This window comes from Salvelinus namaycush, chromosome 36 (assembly GCF_016432855.1).
Source record: "Salvelinus namaycush isolate Seneca chromosome 36, SaNama_1.0, whole genome shotgun sequence".
NCBI classification, from domain to species: Eukaryota; Metazoa; Chordata; class Actinopteri; order Salmoniformes; family Salmonidae; genus Salvelinus; species Salvelinus namaycush.
Genome location: NC_052342.1, coordinates 11,398,108 through 11,412,646, shown reverse-complemented (window position 1 = coordinate 11,412,646; position 14,539 = coordinate 11,398,108).

Genomic DNA, 14,539 nt, shown 5'->3' with positions numbered 1-14,539 from the left:
CTATAATGGCAGCCCATAATCAAGCACCTCCTCTGTGCCATGATTAAGCACTCAGTAAAGTAGGCACACACACTGCAAATCCTTTGGCGATGGCCCCTTCTTCAGAGTTAAGTGCACTCATTACCCTCCAAAGGGAATGTGGGTGCTTCATTAGCTTTTATGCCCGGCCATCCGGGAGCTCGCCTAGCGAGTTCATGATTCTCGTGGGGAGGGGGCGACCAAAGAGTCCTCGATTGCAGCGATTTGCATTCGGTACAAAGGCCTCTTTCGGGCCCCATGAAATGCCTGTCGGCTCTGTTGGTCTAGCTGGGCCTTTTAACCTGCTTGTGTAATTGGTCATTTTCACTGTGGCTTTTGTTGGTGTAGGGAGAAACCTTGTCTTGACTTGAGCCAATGAACAATGTGGACTGTAAACTGGTGAGAGAAAATGATCAGCTGTTCAACCGAATCAGTTGAATTTGAAGTGGTTAGGGGTTAAGCACTTCAGGACCTCTAAAAGAATGCATGAGGTTATAACCCGGAGATAACTGCAAACTGCCTTGTAAAATATAAATGACATCGTAATACCTGGTAGCTATGATTCTACTCTCCTTTGCATGGAATGGGTCATAATACAAGGTGAAACGCAGAATTTGAAAAGTAGAGAAATTAAGTAGCTTCAGATTATAAAATGTATACGATTTGTTGACCATCTCCCTTTGGGGAGGACCTGGAGGCAAAGAAGCCTCCACTGGCCTCAGAGGCAAACCCACTGTGAAAGGGTCAGGGTCACTAGCTACGGTACCTGAGAGTATGTCTTTGTGAAGAATCTAATTACATCGTTAACCCCGCCCCCCGAGAAGGTACTCTGGTACGCAGCCAGACGCTCGCTGACAAACAGATGCTTTGGTCCACCTACTCATTAGCAAGGCTCTTCATTGGCCACAACCAGGGAGGAGAAACTCTGACCACGGCCATCTGCATTCTCAAAACACCACACATCTGCAGTGGCAACAACATTCCAGAATGTATGCAGTTTCATTCATTCATTACCACATGCGTTGTCTTGTTCACATTCACAATGTCAGACATGTTGGTTTTCCCAGGTCCACATACATTAACACAGTTGTTGTTTTGTTTACATTCACAAAGTCACAATGATGTCAGTTTCTAAAAACACCACAAAACTGCGGTAGCATTGACATTCCTGAATGCATGCTGTTTAATTCCTTCATTAACACATCTGTTTGTTTACATTTGCAATGTCAGCCATCTTGGTTTTCGAAGATGTCGGGTCATATAGTTCATATCTACATTTACTCAATGGTCTTTTCCAGAGCAACTAGGGGTAAGTGCCTTGCCCAAGGACACATCGCCAGAATGTTCACCTAGTCGGCTCAGGGATTCGAACCAGCGACCTTGCTGTTACTGGCCCAACGCTCTTAACCTCCAGGATACCATTCAAAAGCACTCTATGAGCATTAATCAAGGCTTAGTTAAGTACAGCGATTCAGCGAGACAAAGTACTTTGTTGTGGGGAGATGTTGAAATGGAGACAAACATAATTTACAATAGGTTGAAATGCATTTGGATTTATGCATTTCCACCCCTTTAATAATGAATACCTGGAGGAGTGGTCGACAAGCAAACAAACACATCAAAGATGCAATACATGCTTTAAAAGTAGGGATGCATCTACTTAGAATAAACTCCTGACTTTTGCAGTTTTCTGGGGTGACTGAATGTGTGTGTTAGAGCCCTGCACCGGCATGGATTTTAAACCCGAGCCCTACCCATGCCCTCGATGTTCAGGCCCTACCCTACCCAGGCCCGAATGCTTCTGCCAAATTTAAGGTGGGCCCTGCCAGAAACACGAAATCAGAAATAACTTAATCTGTTAGTTAATCCATTAGCAGCTGTTGTTTGTCTGTCACTCGCTCCCTATGCACAGCTGCTCTGCTCATGGCCTCTGAGCCAGTGAGTATCCATAGCAACAGCTCCGCTTGGGCTGCTCTGCTCAATGAAGAGACATGAGAGAGCAGTTAGCTGCTGGCTATTTTTCGTCACAATAAACTCCGACTCAAGGAACATTATTATTTTCTGTGAAATAATTGATCTCATTTTATATTTGATAAGGTTGAAGCACTTCTGACACTGTGTAGGGTGCCGTCTTTCGGATGGGACGTTAAACGGGTGTCCTGACTCTCTGAGGTCATTAAAGATCCCATGGCACTTATCGTAAGAGTAGGGGTGTTAACCCCGGTGTCCTGGCTAAATTCCCAATCTGGCCCTCAAACCATCATGGTCACCTAATAATCCCCAGTTTACAATTGGCTCATTCATCCCCCTCCTCTCCCCTGTAACTATTCCCCAGGTCGTTGCTGCAAATGAGAACGTGTTCTCAGTCAACTTACCTGGTAAAATAACGGTAAAATAAAAAAAAAAAAAAAAATAAAAAACTTCTGACTGTACTATGCAGCAAAGCAGGCAAAAATGGCCTAGCTTCTAAATGTTAGGGATCAATTTAGTGATACCCGAGCCCTACCCGTTCCATAGTTATTGATGAAAAACAGGCCCTACCAGGCCCTAACCCGATATATAATGTCAAGGCCTCTTGGGCCTGGTAGCAGAGCTGTAGTGTGTGTGTCTGTGTCTGTCTGTTTGTTTGTTTGGTTGTCTCTTTAAGAGATGAAAAGTGTCATATTTTCTTACGATCCCCATTAGATGTTGCAAAAGGCGCTACTACTCATCCTGGGGTCCAAACAAAACACGAAACATGACATAATACAGAACATTAATAGACAAAAACAGCTAAAGGCCAGAACTATATCAATTTTTAAAAGGCACACAGTTTGTGTGTTAGTACTGATATGTAGGCTATCTAGTTCAAATGAGGAGAAGCGTTGTGCCGTGAGGTGTGGCTTTATTGTTTTTTTTAAACCAGGTTTGCTGTTAATTTGAGCAATATAACATTGTTCGGAGTTCCATGCAATAATGGATCTACAGTTGAAGTCAGAAGTTTGCATACACCTTGGCCAAATACATTTAATCTCAGTTTTTCACAATTCCTGACATTTAATCCTAGTAAAAATTCCCTGTCTTAGGTCAGTTAGGATCACCACTTTGTTTTAAGAATGTGAAATGTCAGAATAATTGCAGAGAGAATGATTTATTTCAGCTTTTATTTCTTTCATCACATTCCCAGTGAGTCAGAAGTTTACATACACTCAATTAGTATTTGTTAGCATTGCCTTTAAATTGTTTAACTTGAGTCAAACATTTCAGGTAGCATTCCACAAGCTTCCCACAATAAGTTGGGTGAATTTTGTCCCATTCCTCCTGACAGAGCTGGTGTAACTGAGTCAGGTTTGTAAGCCTCCTTGCTCGCACACGCTTTTTCAATTCTGCCCACACATTTTCTATAGGATTGAGGTCAGGGCTTTGTGATAGCCACTCCAATACATTGACTTTGTTGTCCTTAAGCCATTTTGCCACAACTTTGGAAGTATGCTTGGGGTCATTGTCCATTTGGAAGACCCATTTGCGACCAAGCTTTAACTTCCTGACTGATGTCTTGAGATGTTGCTTCAATACATCCACATAATTTTCCTCCTCATGAAGCCATCTATTTTGTGAAGTGCACCAGTCCCTCCTGCAGCAAAGCACCTCCACAACATGATGCTGCCACCCCCGTGCTTCATGGTTGGGATGGTGTTCTTCGGCTTGCAAGCCTCCCCCTTGTTCCTCCAAACATAACAATGGTCATTATGGCCAGACAGTTCTATTTTGTTTCATCAGACCAGAGGACATTTCTCCAAAAAGTACAATCTTTGTCCCCATGTGCAGTTGCAAACCGTAGTCTGGCTTTTTTATGGCGGTTTTGGAGCAGTGGCTTCTTCCTTGCCAAGCAGCCTTTCAGGTTATGTCCATATAGGACTCGTTTTACTGTGGATATAGATACTTTTGTACATGTTTCCTCCAGCATCTTCACAAGGTCCTTTTCTGCTGTTCTGGGATTGATTTGCACTTTTCACACCAAAGTACGTTCTTCTCTAAGAGACAGAACGCGTCTCCTTCCTGAGCGGTATGACAGCTGCGTGCTCCCATGGTGTTTATACTTGTGTACTATTGTTTGTACAGATGAACGTGGTACCTTCAGGTGTTTGGAAATTGCTCCCAAGGATGAACCAGACTTGTGGAGGTCTACAATTTTTTCTGAGGTCTTGGCTGATTTCTTTTGATTTTCCCATGATGTCAAGCAAAGAGGCACTGAGTTTGAAGGTAGGCCTTGAAATACATACACAGGTAAACCTCCAATTGACTCAAATGATGTCAATTAGCCTATCAGAAGCTTCTAAAGCCATGACATTTTCTGGAATTTTCCAAGCTGTTTAAAGGCACAGTCAACTTAGTGTATGTAAACTTCTGACCCACTGGAATTGTGATACAGTGAATTATAAGTGAAATAATCTGTCTGTAAACAAGTTGGAAAAATGACTTGTGTCATGCACAAAGTAGATGTCCTTACCGACTTGCCAAAGCTATAGTTTGTTATCAAGAAATTTGTTGAGTGGTTGAAAAACGAGTTTTAATGACTCCAACCTAAGTGTATGTGTTAATGGCATGCGTACTGGGAGCAGAGTCAGGTGCAGGAGAGCAGAGAGTTGTGAACAGGCACACACTTTATTTAGGCAGGAGAAACCAACAGACGGGCGCCACTGCGTCGAAACCTCCAGCCAATGCAAATGTGCAAACACGCAAACAGTCACAATAATATTGTATAAACACAATAACATACCTCGTGAAATAAAACACGGTATAAACGCATACCAGTAAAGCGCGTCAACATAGACACGTAACACAAAACAATCTCACACAAAGACATGAGAGGGAACAGAGGAATAAATACATGTAGTGTGATTGGGGAATGAAAACCAGGTGTGCAGGGAACAAGACAAAACAAATGGATAAATGAAAAATGAAGCGGCGGATGGCTAGAAAGCAAGTGACGTCAACCACCAAGTGACGTCAACCTTCCGCCTACTTCGGCGGAAGTCATGACAGTATGTAAACTTCTGACTTCAACTGTATATAATACTGTGCACTTTCTTGAATTTGTTCTGTATTTTAGGACTGTGAAAAGACCCCTGGTGACATGTCTGGTGTGGTAAGTGTTTGTGTCAGAGCTGTGTGTAAATTTACTATGCAAACAATTTGGGATTGGCATGAAGAATGTTGAGTTGGTCAGAAAAACATGGTAAGCTACTGAGTGAGTTTTAGATAATGGCCTAGCTGGTAGTAAGCTAGCAGCATTTTACACTAGCTAGCTTACTGAATAATTAACTGAACTGCAATGATCATAAACCACTATTATCTAGCTAGCTACGGTAGCTAAATATTGTCAGCTAAAGCAAAAGGGATTGTGGAATGTGTCAGAAATGATGCATGTTGGCTAGCTAGCTCTCATTAGTTAACGTGAAAATTGCGATCAATTCATATAACTGCTATGTCACAAAAATGGCATGCATATTTTTTATCTGCTCTATTGCTGTCATTTGCAGAGATTAATCAGGAAGTAGGCAAACTGATACATGAATCCTAAATACAGGTTTGCAGGTTTATCGTCTGATTTATTGGAGCCTGGTGAAGATGGATTCAACCATACTCGAAGGCAGAATATTCATCTGCATCCAGGTTGAGGCTTGCTATCAGCAGGAACATGCAGCACTCTGTGTCAGTAAGTCGTGATGTTATTGTTTTCTTTACATTGCATGATACCATTTCAAAAGCTAATACTCCACTCGTAGAATGAGTGGAAAAATCCCTGCCATACACCTTTCTACTCCCTGTCAGAGAGACTGTGATTAGAGGGTTAAGCAGGAGGCCCTGGGCCAGTGATGGGTCAGGAGTGAGGGCTATCTCTCTTTCAAAGACCTCCAGAGCCTTTTGATCAACTACATGAAATCTCTCCAGAGCACAAAAAGTAAGCTCCACTCATAATACTATACTTGATTCACTTTGTAAACCTTCAGTATGGCAGTCTGCCTCTGTGATGACATAGCATATTACGCAGGTGTCACATTCTGACCTTAGTTCCTTTGTTATATCTTTATTTTAGTTTGGTCAAGGCGTGAGTTGGGGTGGGCATTTATGTTTTTTTTTCTATGTTTTGTTCTATTGTCCTTTTCTATGTGTTCGGCCTAGTATGGTTCTCAATCAGAGGCAGGTGTCAGTCGTTGTCTCTGATTGGGAGCCATATTTAGGTAGCCTGGTTTTCATTGTGTTTGGTGGGTGATTATTTTCTGTTCTGTGTTTTTGTTTCACCGTACAGGAGTGTTCGTTTGTCGTTTTATTGTTTTTGTTCAGTGCTCATTATTTCGTATTAAAACAATATGGACACTTACCACGCTGCGCATTGGTCCTCCTCTTCTTCCAACCACGACAAGCGTTACAGCAGGGCCATTGGTTGGATTGGATTTACCATAACCACTGCAAAGTTCATGCTCTCTGCTCCATATAAAAGTCTCCCAGACTTCAATAAAAATGAACATGTCCATCCCCAAGTGAGTCTGCTGGGCTATGGAACTCTAGAGCAGCACATCAAAAATCCTTCCACCCTCTTGTTAGCTATCTGCAAACAGTTCCCTGAGGAAAGGATGCAACTATTACGTTTTGTGAACAACTCATTTTCATTTTTGTAATGTAAGATTACAAAACAGTAACTTCTTCATAGCATGTTTGTGCTATGAAGTCTTCACATATGGTCTTCACATTTTTACTAACTTCTGATTTGAACTTAAACATCTTAGAGCTTATTATCTGTGGTACTATTATCTGTGGTACAATTTCTTGATTGCCTATTCACGTTTACCCCTAACCACATGTACATACTGTATTACCTCCATTACCTCAAGTACCTCGTACCCCTGCATATTGATGTTGTACTGGAACTCCTTGTATATAGCCTCGTTATTGTTTTTATTGTTACCATTTCCATTTTTTTATATGAGAAAATATTTGTCTTACTTTTTAACTCTGTACTATTGGGAATGGGCTCGTAAGTAACTAAGCATTTCATTGTATTCATGTGACAAATATAATTTGATTAGATTTTTATGATAAAAAAAGTCTCAAATAAATGCTTGTCATCTTAAATGAATAATTCTTTACTATCAGATAACTGGAGAGGTGTCACGATCGTCTTGACGTGGAAGAGAGGACCAAAACGCAGCGTGTGAAAAATACATTATTTTTAATCCAAAAACACAAACATCCCCCCTGTCACACCCTGACCTAACCAAAATATTACAGAAAATAAAGATAACTAAGGCCAGGGCGTGACAAGAGGTTCCAACAAACTTGATGCACCATAGTGCATCAACGTCTGTCAGGAGCTCTCACGGGGCAGTCCCGTTAGTTCACTTATATACACTACTGGTCAAAAGTTTTAGAACATCTACTCATTCAAGGGTTTTTCTTTATTTTACTATTTTCTACATTGTAGAATAATAGTGAAGACATCAAAACTATGAAATAACACATATGGAATCATGTAGTAACCAGAAAAGTGTTACAAATCAAAATATATTACAGATTTTAGATTCTTCAAAGTAGCCACCCGTTGCCTTGATGACAGCTTTGCACACTCTTGGCATTCTCTCAACCAGCTTCACCTGGAATGCTTTTTCATCAGTCTTGAAAGAGTTTCCAAATATGCTGAGCACTTGTTGGCTGCTTTTTCCTTCACTCTGCGGTCAAACTCATCCCAAACCATCTCAATTTGGTTGAGGTTCGGGGAATTTTGGAGGCCAGGTCATCTGATGCAGCCCTCCATCACTCTCCTTCTTGGTAAAATAGCCCTTAAACAGTCTGGAGGTGAGTTGGGTCATTGTCTTGTTGAAAAACAAATGATAGTGGGACTAAGCCCAAACCAGAAGGGATGGCGTATCGCTGCAGAATGCTGTGGTAGCCATGCTCTAAATAAATCACTGACAGTGTCACTAGCAAAGCATCCCCACACCATAACACCTCCTCGTGTAATGCTTTACGTGGGAAATACACGAGGAGATCATCCATTCACCCACACCGTGTCTCACAAAGACGCGGCGGTTGAAACCAAAAAACTCAAATTTGGACTCCAGACCAGAGGACAAATTTCCACCGGTCTAATGTCCATTGCTCATCTTTCTTGGCCCAAGGAAGTATCTTCCTATTGGTGTCCTTTAGTAGTGGATTCTTTGCAGTAATTCGACCATGAAGGCCTAATTCACACAGTCTCCTCTGAACAGTTGATGTTGAGATGTGTTTGTTGCTTGAACTCTGTGAAGCTGTCATTTCTGAGGCTGGCAACTCTAATGAACTTTTCCTCTGCAGCAGAGGTAACTCTGGGTCTTCCATTCCTGTGGCGGTCCTCATGAGAGCAGATACTGATAGTGAGGATTCATTCAACCAGTCACTTGCATGAACACAGAAAACGGTTATTAGAAAAGCAAATTTCTGAACCCAGAAATGTATAAATAGAAAAGCACCAACATTTTCCACACATTCCATCCTCTTATCACTTGTGTAATAATCATAACATGTTAATGTAAGCATTTAGATTTTAGCTTCTAGAGCAAAATATTCTAAATTTGAGATCACCAACTTCCAAAAAGGGATTCCAACCAAGTTGCAAGCGTCCACTCTGGTTGTGGGGAAATATTTTTAGCAACAGTGGCAATGTAAACTCAGCAAAAAAAAAGAAACGTCCCTTTTTCAGGACCCTGTCTTTCTAAGATTATTCGTAAAAATACAAATAACTCACAGATCTTCATGGTAAAGTGTTTAAACACTGTTTCCCATGCTTGTTCAATGAACCATAAACAACTAATGAACATGCACCTGTGGAACTGTCATTAAGACACTAACAGCTTACAGACGGTAGGCAATTAAGGTCACAGTTATGAAAACTTAGGACACTAAAGAGGCCTTTTAACTAACACTGAAAAACACAAAAAGAAAGATGCCCAGGGTCCTTGCTCATCTGCGTGAACATGCCTTAGGCATGCTGCAAGGAGGCATGAGGACTGCAGATGTGGCCAGGGCAATAAATTGCAACGTCCGTACTGTGAAACGCTAAAGATAGCGCTACAGGGAGACAGGACAGACAGCTGACGTCCTCGAAGTGGCAGACCACATGTAACAACACCTGCACAGGATCGGTACATCCGAACATCACACCTGGGGGACAGGTACAGGATGGCAACAACTGCCCGAGTTTCACCAGGAATGCACAATCCCTCCATCAGTGCTCAGACTGTCTGCAATAGGCGGAGAGAGGCTGGACTGAGGGCTTGTAAAAGTGCTCTTCACTGATGAGTAGTGGTTTTGTCTCACCAGGGGTGATGGTTGGATTCGCGTTTATCGTCGAAGGAATGAGCGTTACACTGAAGCCTGTACTCTGGAGCGGGATCGATTTGGAGTTGGAGGGTCAGTCATGGTCTGGGGCGGTGTGTCACAGCATCATCAGACTGAGCTTGTTGTCATTGCAGGCAAACTCAACGCTGTGCGTTACAGGGAAGACATCCTCCTCCCTCATGTGGTACCCTTCCTGCAGGCTCATCCTGACATGACCCTCCAGCATGACAATGACACCAGCCATACTGCTCGTTCTGTGCATGATTTCCTGCAAGACTTGAATGTCAGTGTTCTGCCATGGCCAGCGAAGAGCACGGATCTCAATCCCAATGAGCACATCTGGGACCTGTTGGATCGGAGGTTGAGAGCTAGGGCCATTCCCCCCAGAAATGTCTGGGAACTTGCAGGTGCCTTGGTGGAAGAGTGGGGTAACATCTCACAGCAAGAACTGGCACATCTGGTGCAGTCCATGAGTAGAAGATGCACTGCAGTACTTAATGTTACTTTTGATTTTGACCCCTCCCCCCTTTGTTCAGGGACACATTATTACATTTGCTATTCACATGTCTGTGGGACTTGTTCAGTTTTTGTCTCAGTTGTACCGGGTACACAGGTGAAATCAATGAACAAAAATGAAAGACAGGGCTACGTTCCAGAACACAAAGAAACAGGGCTACGTTCAAGAACACAAAGAAAAACAACACAAGGTTGACTAAGAAAAACAGTACCTTACAGTAGGGAGGGTTCTGACGACCCAACGGCACCGGAGGGTGGATTGGGCGGGGGAGCAGAGGCGGACGCCTACCTTGGGAGCAAGGTCCATCAGGCTGGTTCGACGAGGTCGTGAACTGTCCCGACGTTCTGCGTCAAGGCTGATGTCCAGTGGGTCTGTTCGGGGGTCGGCCCCGAGGTCGGGGAGCGAGACAATCCGGACAGTTATGCCTGAATCATCTCTGTGTCGAGGATGTCTTGGTCGGGGACCCAGGACCAGTCCTTAGGCCCAGAACCTTCCCAGTCCACTAGGTAGTGGATGAGACCTCTCAGGCGTTTGGAATCAAGATGGCCTGTATGGCGTAGGCAGGTTCCCCTCCGACGTCAAACAGTGGGGGCGCACTGCGGGTAGAGACTGGAGGATGAAGAGGACTGTAGGTGACCGGTTTTAACAGAGACACATGGAAGGACGAGGAGATTTTATACTGACGGGGTAACTGGAGGTGGTACGTGACAGGGTTGATGCAATGGGTTATCTTGAAGGTACCAATGAAGCGAGGACAGAACTTTTGCAGGGGAGGTGGATGTCTCTGGCAGAGAGCCAAACACGCTGTCCGGGGTGAAAGAGTGGCGTAGGTCGGCGGCGTCTGTCCGCAAAGCGATCTGGGTATTAGAGGCTTCCTGCAGATGCCGGTGAGCGGTCTCCCATTCCCGCTTACTACACCGAAACCAGTCGTCAACAGCTGGGACAGTACCAGGCTCCGCCTCCCAGGGAAACATGGGGGGTTGGTAACCAAGGACACACTGAAACGGAGTAAGGCGGAGGGATGAGCGTATTCGGCCCAGGCCATATATTACTACTCCAGTCGTGTGGAGGCAGAACATTGTTGGCGGAGGTATTTTCCTATTTCTTGGTTCAGGCGTTCCGTCTGCCCGTTGGTCTGGGGGTGGTACCCAGAGGAGAGGCTGAGGGCAACCCCCAGTCGGTCACAGAAGGCTCGCCACACCCGGGAGACAAACTGGGGCCCGCAGTCAGACGGTGTCCTCCAGAATCCCATACAGACGGAACACCTGCTGGAACATCCGCCAATTCCATAGCATTAGGTAGATGATGAAGAGGAACCAGACGACACATTTTTGAAAAATGGTCTACTATGACAAGGATGATGGTGTTACTAGAGGATTCAGGAAGGTCTGTGATGAAGTCAACAGCTATGTGGTACCAGGGTCTGTGAGGGATTGGCAAAGTTTGAAGCTTCCCGGAAAGGAGATGACAAGGGCTTTTGGTTTGGGCACAGACTGGACAGGAGAGTACGTAATCCCTTACGTCGGATGCCAGTGAGGACCACCAGAACTTCCTGGCTAGAAGTTCGGTGGTTCGTGTAATGCCCGGATGTCCTGGCCCCAAGGACGTGTGACACCATTGCATCAGTTGGGGTCTAACAGCTACTGGTACGTAACTCTTCCCAGCTGGTGTCTCAGGAGGAGCCGGGTCTGAGGTTAGGGCTTTTTGTATGTTGTTTAACTTCTAGTTCCTCCCAAACCCGGATCCGGGAGCACCCCCACCAGTAAAAAAGCTGACTAGCATAGCCTAGCATAGCGTCACAAGTAAATACTAGCATCTAAATATCATTAAATCACAAGTCCAAGACACCAGATGAAAGATACACATCTTGTGAATCCAGACATCATTTCTGATTTTTAAAATGTTTTACAGGGAAGACACAATATGTAAATCTATTAGCTAACCACGTTAGCAAAAGACACCATTTTTTTACTCCACCAGTTTTTTACTCCATCAGTAGCTATCACAAATTCGACCAAATAAAGATATAAATAGCCACTAACCAAGAAACAAATTCATCAGATGACAGTCTGATAACATATTTATTGTATAGCATATGTTTTGTTAGAAAACTGTGCATATTTCAGGTATAAATCATAGTTTACCATTGCAGCCACCATCACAACTCGACTAGAATAACTACAGAGAGCAACGTGTATTACCTAATTACTCATCATAAAACATTTCTTAAAAATACACAGCGTACAGCAATTGAAAGACACAGATCTTGTGAATCCAGACAATATTTCAGATTTTCTAAGTGTTTTACAGCGAAAACACAATATAGCGTTATATTAGCTTAGCACAGTAGCAAACCACACAACAGCATTGATTCCAGCCAAACATAGCGATAACGTATTCACCACCAAAATATATTAATTTTTTCACTAACCTTCTCAGAATTCTTCAGATGACAGTCCTGTAACATCATATTACACAATGCATATAGAGTTTGTTCGAAAATGTGCATATTTAGCGGCACAAATCGTGGTTATACAATGAGAAAAGTTGCCAAGCTGCCCAGAAAATGTCGGGCGCCATCTTGGAGAGTCACCTATTCTAATCAATAAATAATCATAAACTTGACAAAAAAATACAGGGTGGACAGCAAATGAAAGACAAATTAGTTCTTAATGCAATCGCTTTGTAACATTTTTAAAATTAACGTTATTGCGCAATACATCGTGCGCTAAAGCAAGGCTACACTGAAATTAATGGCGGCTTATGCATTTAACATTTTTCAACAGAACAACGATTTATCAGCATAAATAGTTCTTACTTTTTGATGACCTCCCATCAGAATCTTGGGAAAGGTGTCCTTTGTCCAGAACAATCGTCTTTTGGTTGAAAGCTGTCCTCTTGTCCTGTCGAAATAGCCGCTAACGTTCGGCATGTGCCGGAAAGGTGTCCAACTCTTGAAAGCGCGTCACAAAGAAATGCCAGAAAATCGCAATAAACTGATATAAATTGCTATAAGTCGGTTTAAATTAACTACCTTATGATGTCTTTAACAACTATAACGAATAAAAACATGACCGGAGATATAGAACTGGCAAAACGAAAGCTTGGCAGGAGGCCACTCTGATGTCCCTACTGCGCCAGGCGCAACGTTGAAAAGGACGGTACTTCCGCTCCACGGTCTTATATAAGGTCCCAGATTGCGCAATCCACTCCATTCAAATTCTCCCCGCTTACTGACATCTAGAGGAAGACGTATGCAGTGCATGTAGCCCGATGGCTTACATGGGGACTTATAAACTGACCTCAGAACAGGGACCTCGATTTCTGAAATCTCACTCCCTGACAGGAAAAGTGCTGCAGAATGAGTTCTGTTTCACTCAGAGAAATAATTCAAACGGTTTTAGAAACTAGAGAGTGTTTTCTATCCAATAGTAATAATAATATGCATATTGTACGAGCAAGAATTGAGTACGAGGCAGTTTAATTTGGGAACACATTTTTCCAAAGTCGAAATAGCACCCCCCATAGGCTCAAGAGGTTAAAATATATATATTTGAATATGAAACTATTTGTGAGAAGATGTAATGTCATGTTGGCTTTCTAAACAAGATACTTGTTTAGTTATAGTTTTAACTAATCAGTGGCCACACCTCCGTGAGCCCAGAAATTGCATCAGGCATCATAGAACCGCCACTTTTTCCACAGAGTATGAAACCCACTTCCTACAAAATGTACATTAAGTCCGAGAAGGCCGGGACAGAGTCCCCAGGTTGGAATTCTATAGGCCATGGAGACCATACAGCTGTAGTTTTGGCTACATGGCTAGAAATGGTTAAACTCAGATTATCAATTCCCTACAGAAGGAGCAAATTCTAGACGACACGAATTACTAGTATGCAGCTAGAAATTACGTAAACCTAGAACGAGAACACCGACAACCGCCTAAGCATCTATTCTATGGGAACATTTCCCAATGGTACTCTGAAGTAGCCATTCTAACCGCCTACAACCACGAAAGACATTGTGACTTCTGGAAAAGTTAACCAGAGACTCTGATGAACTCTACAGGACGATCGAGTGTTTTCAATGGAGAGACAACAATGACATACAAGCGTAAATATGTACATTGCAATTTATTTCAGAATGAGCGGCCGTTCATGTGCAAAGTATTAGCATGTCCATGAGTACAATTATCCACTGTGTGTACTGAATCCATTATGTCTTTCCCGCTCTCTCAGTCCCCACCCGTTTCCTTTGTCTATCAAGCCATCATATCGGCTTCTTCCGCTAAGGACTTTTTCTTTGTATCATGTCATAACCCAAAAATCTTCTGTTTGTTATGTAATTCTGTGTGATTATTTAGTTAGTTAGTAAATAAATAATTAAGCTAATTTGTATATCGCCGATTCAGGATTTAGGCAACGTTTTGTGCAGATATCCAAGGGTTTGCGACATTCAGTAATGAGAACTGATGAGGTAATAATAACAATTCATTAATAAGCGACTGTTTGATAAGATATGAAAATATCTGAAGAGTTATATTCGGGAAATTGACACTAAACAACATTTTTCCGTGGTGCCCCGACGTCCTAGTTAAAGTTACATGATTAGTTTAATCACATAATAATAATTACATATAGAGAATTG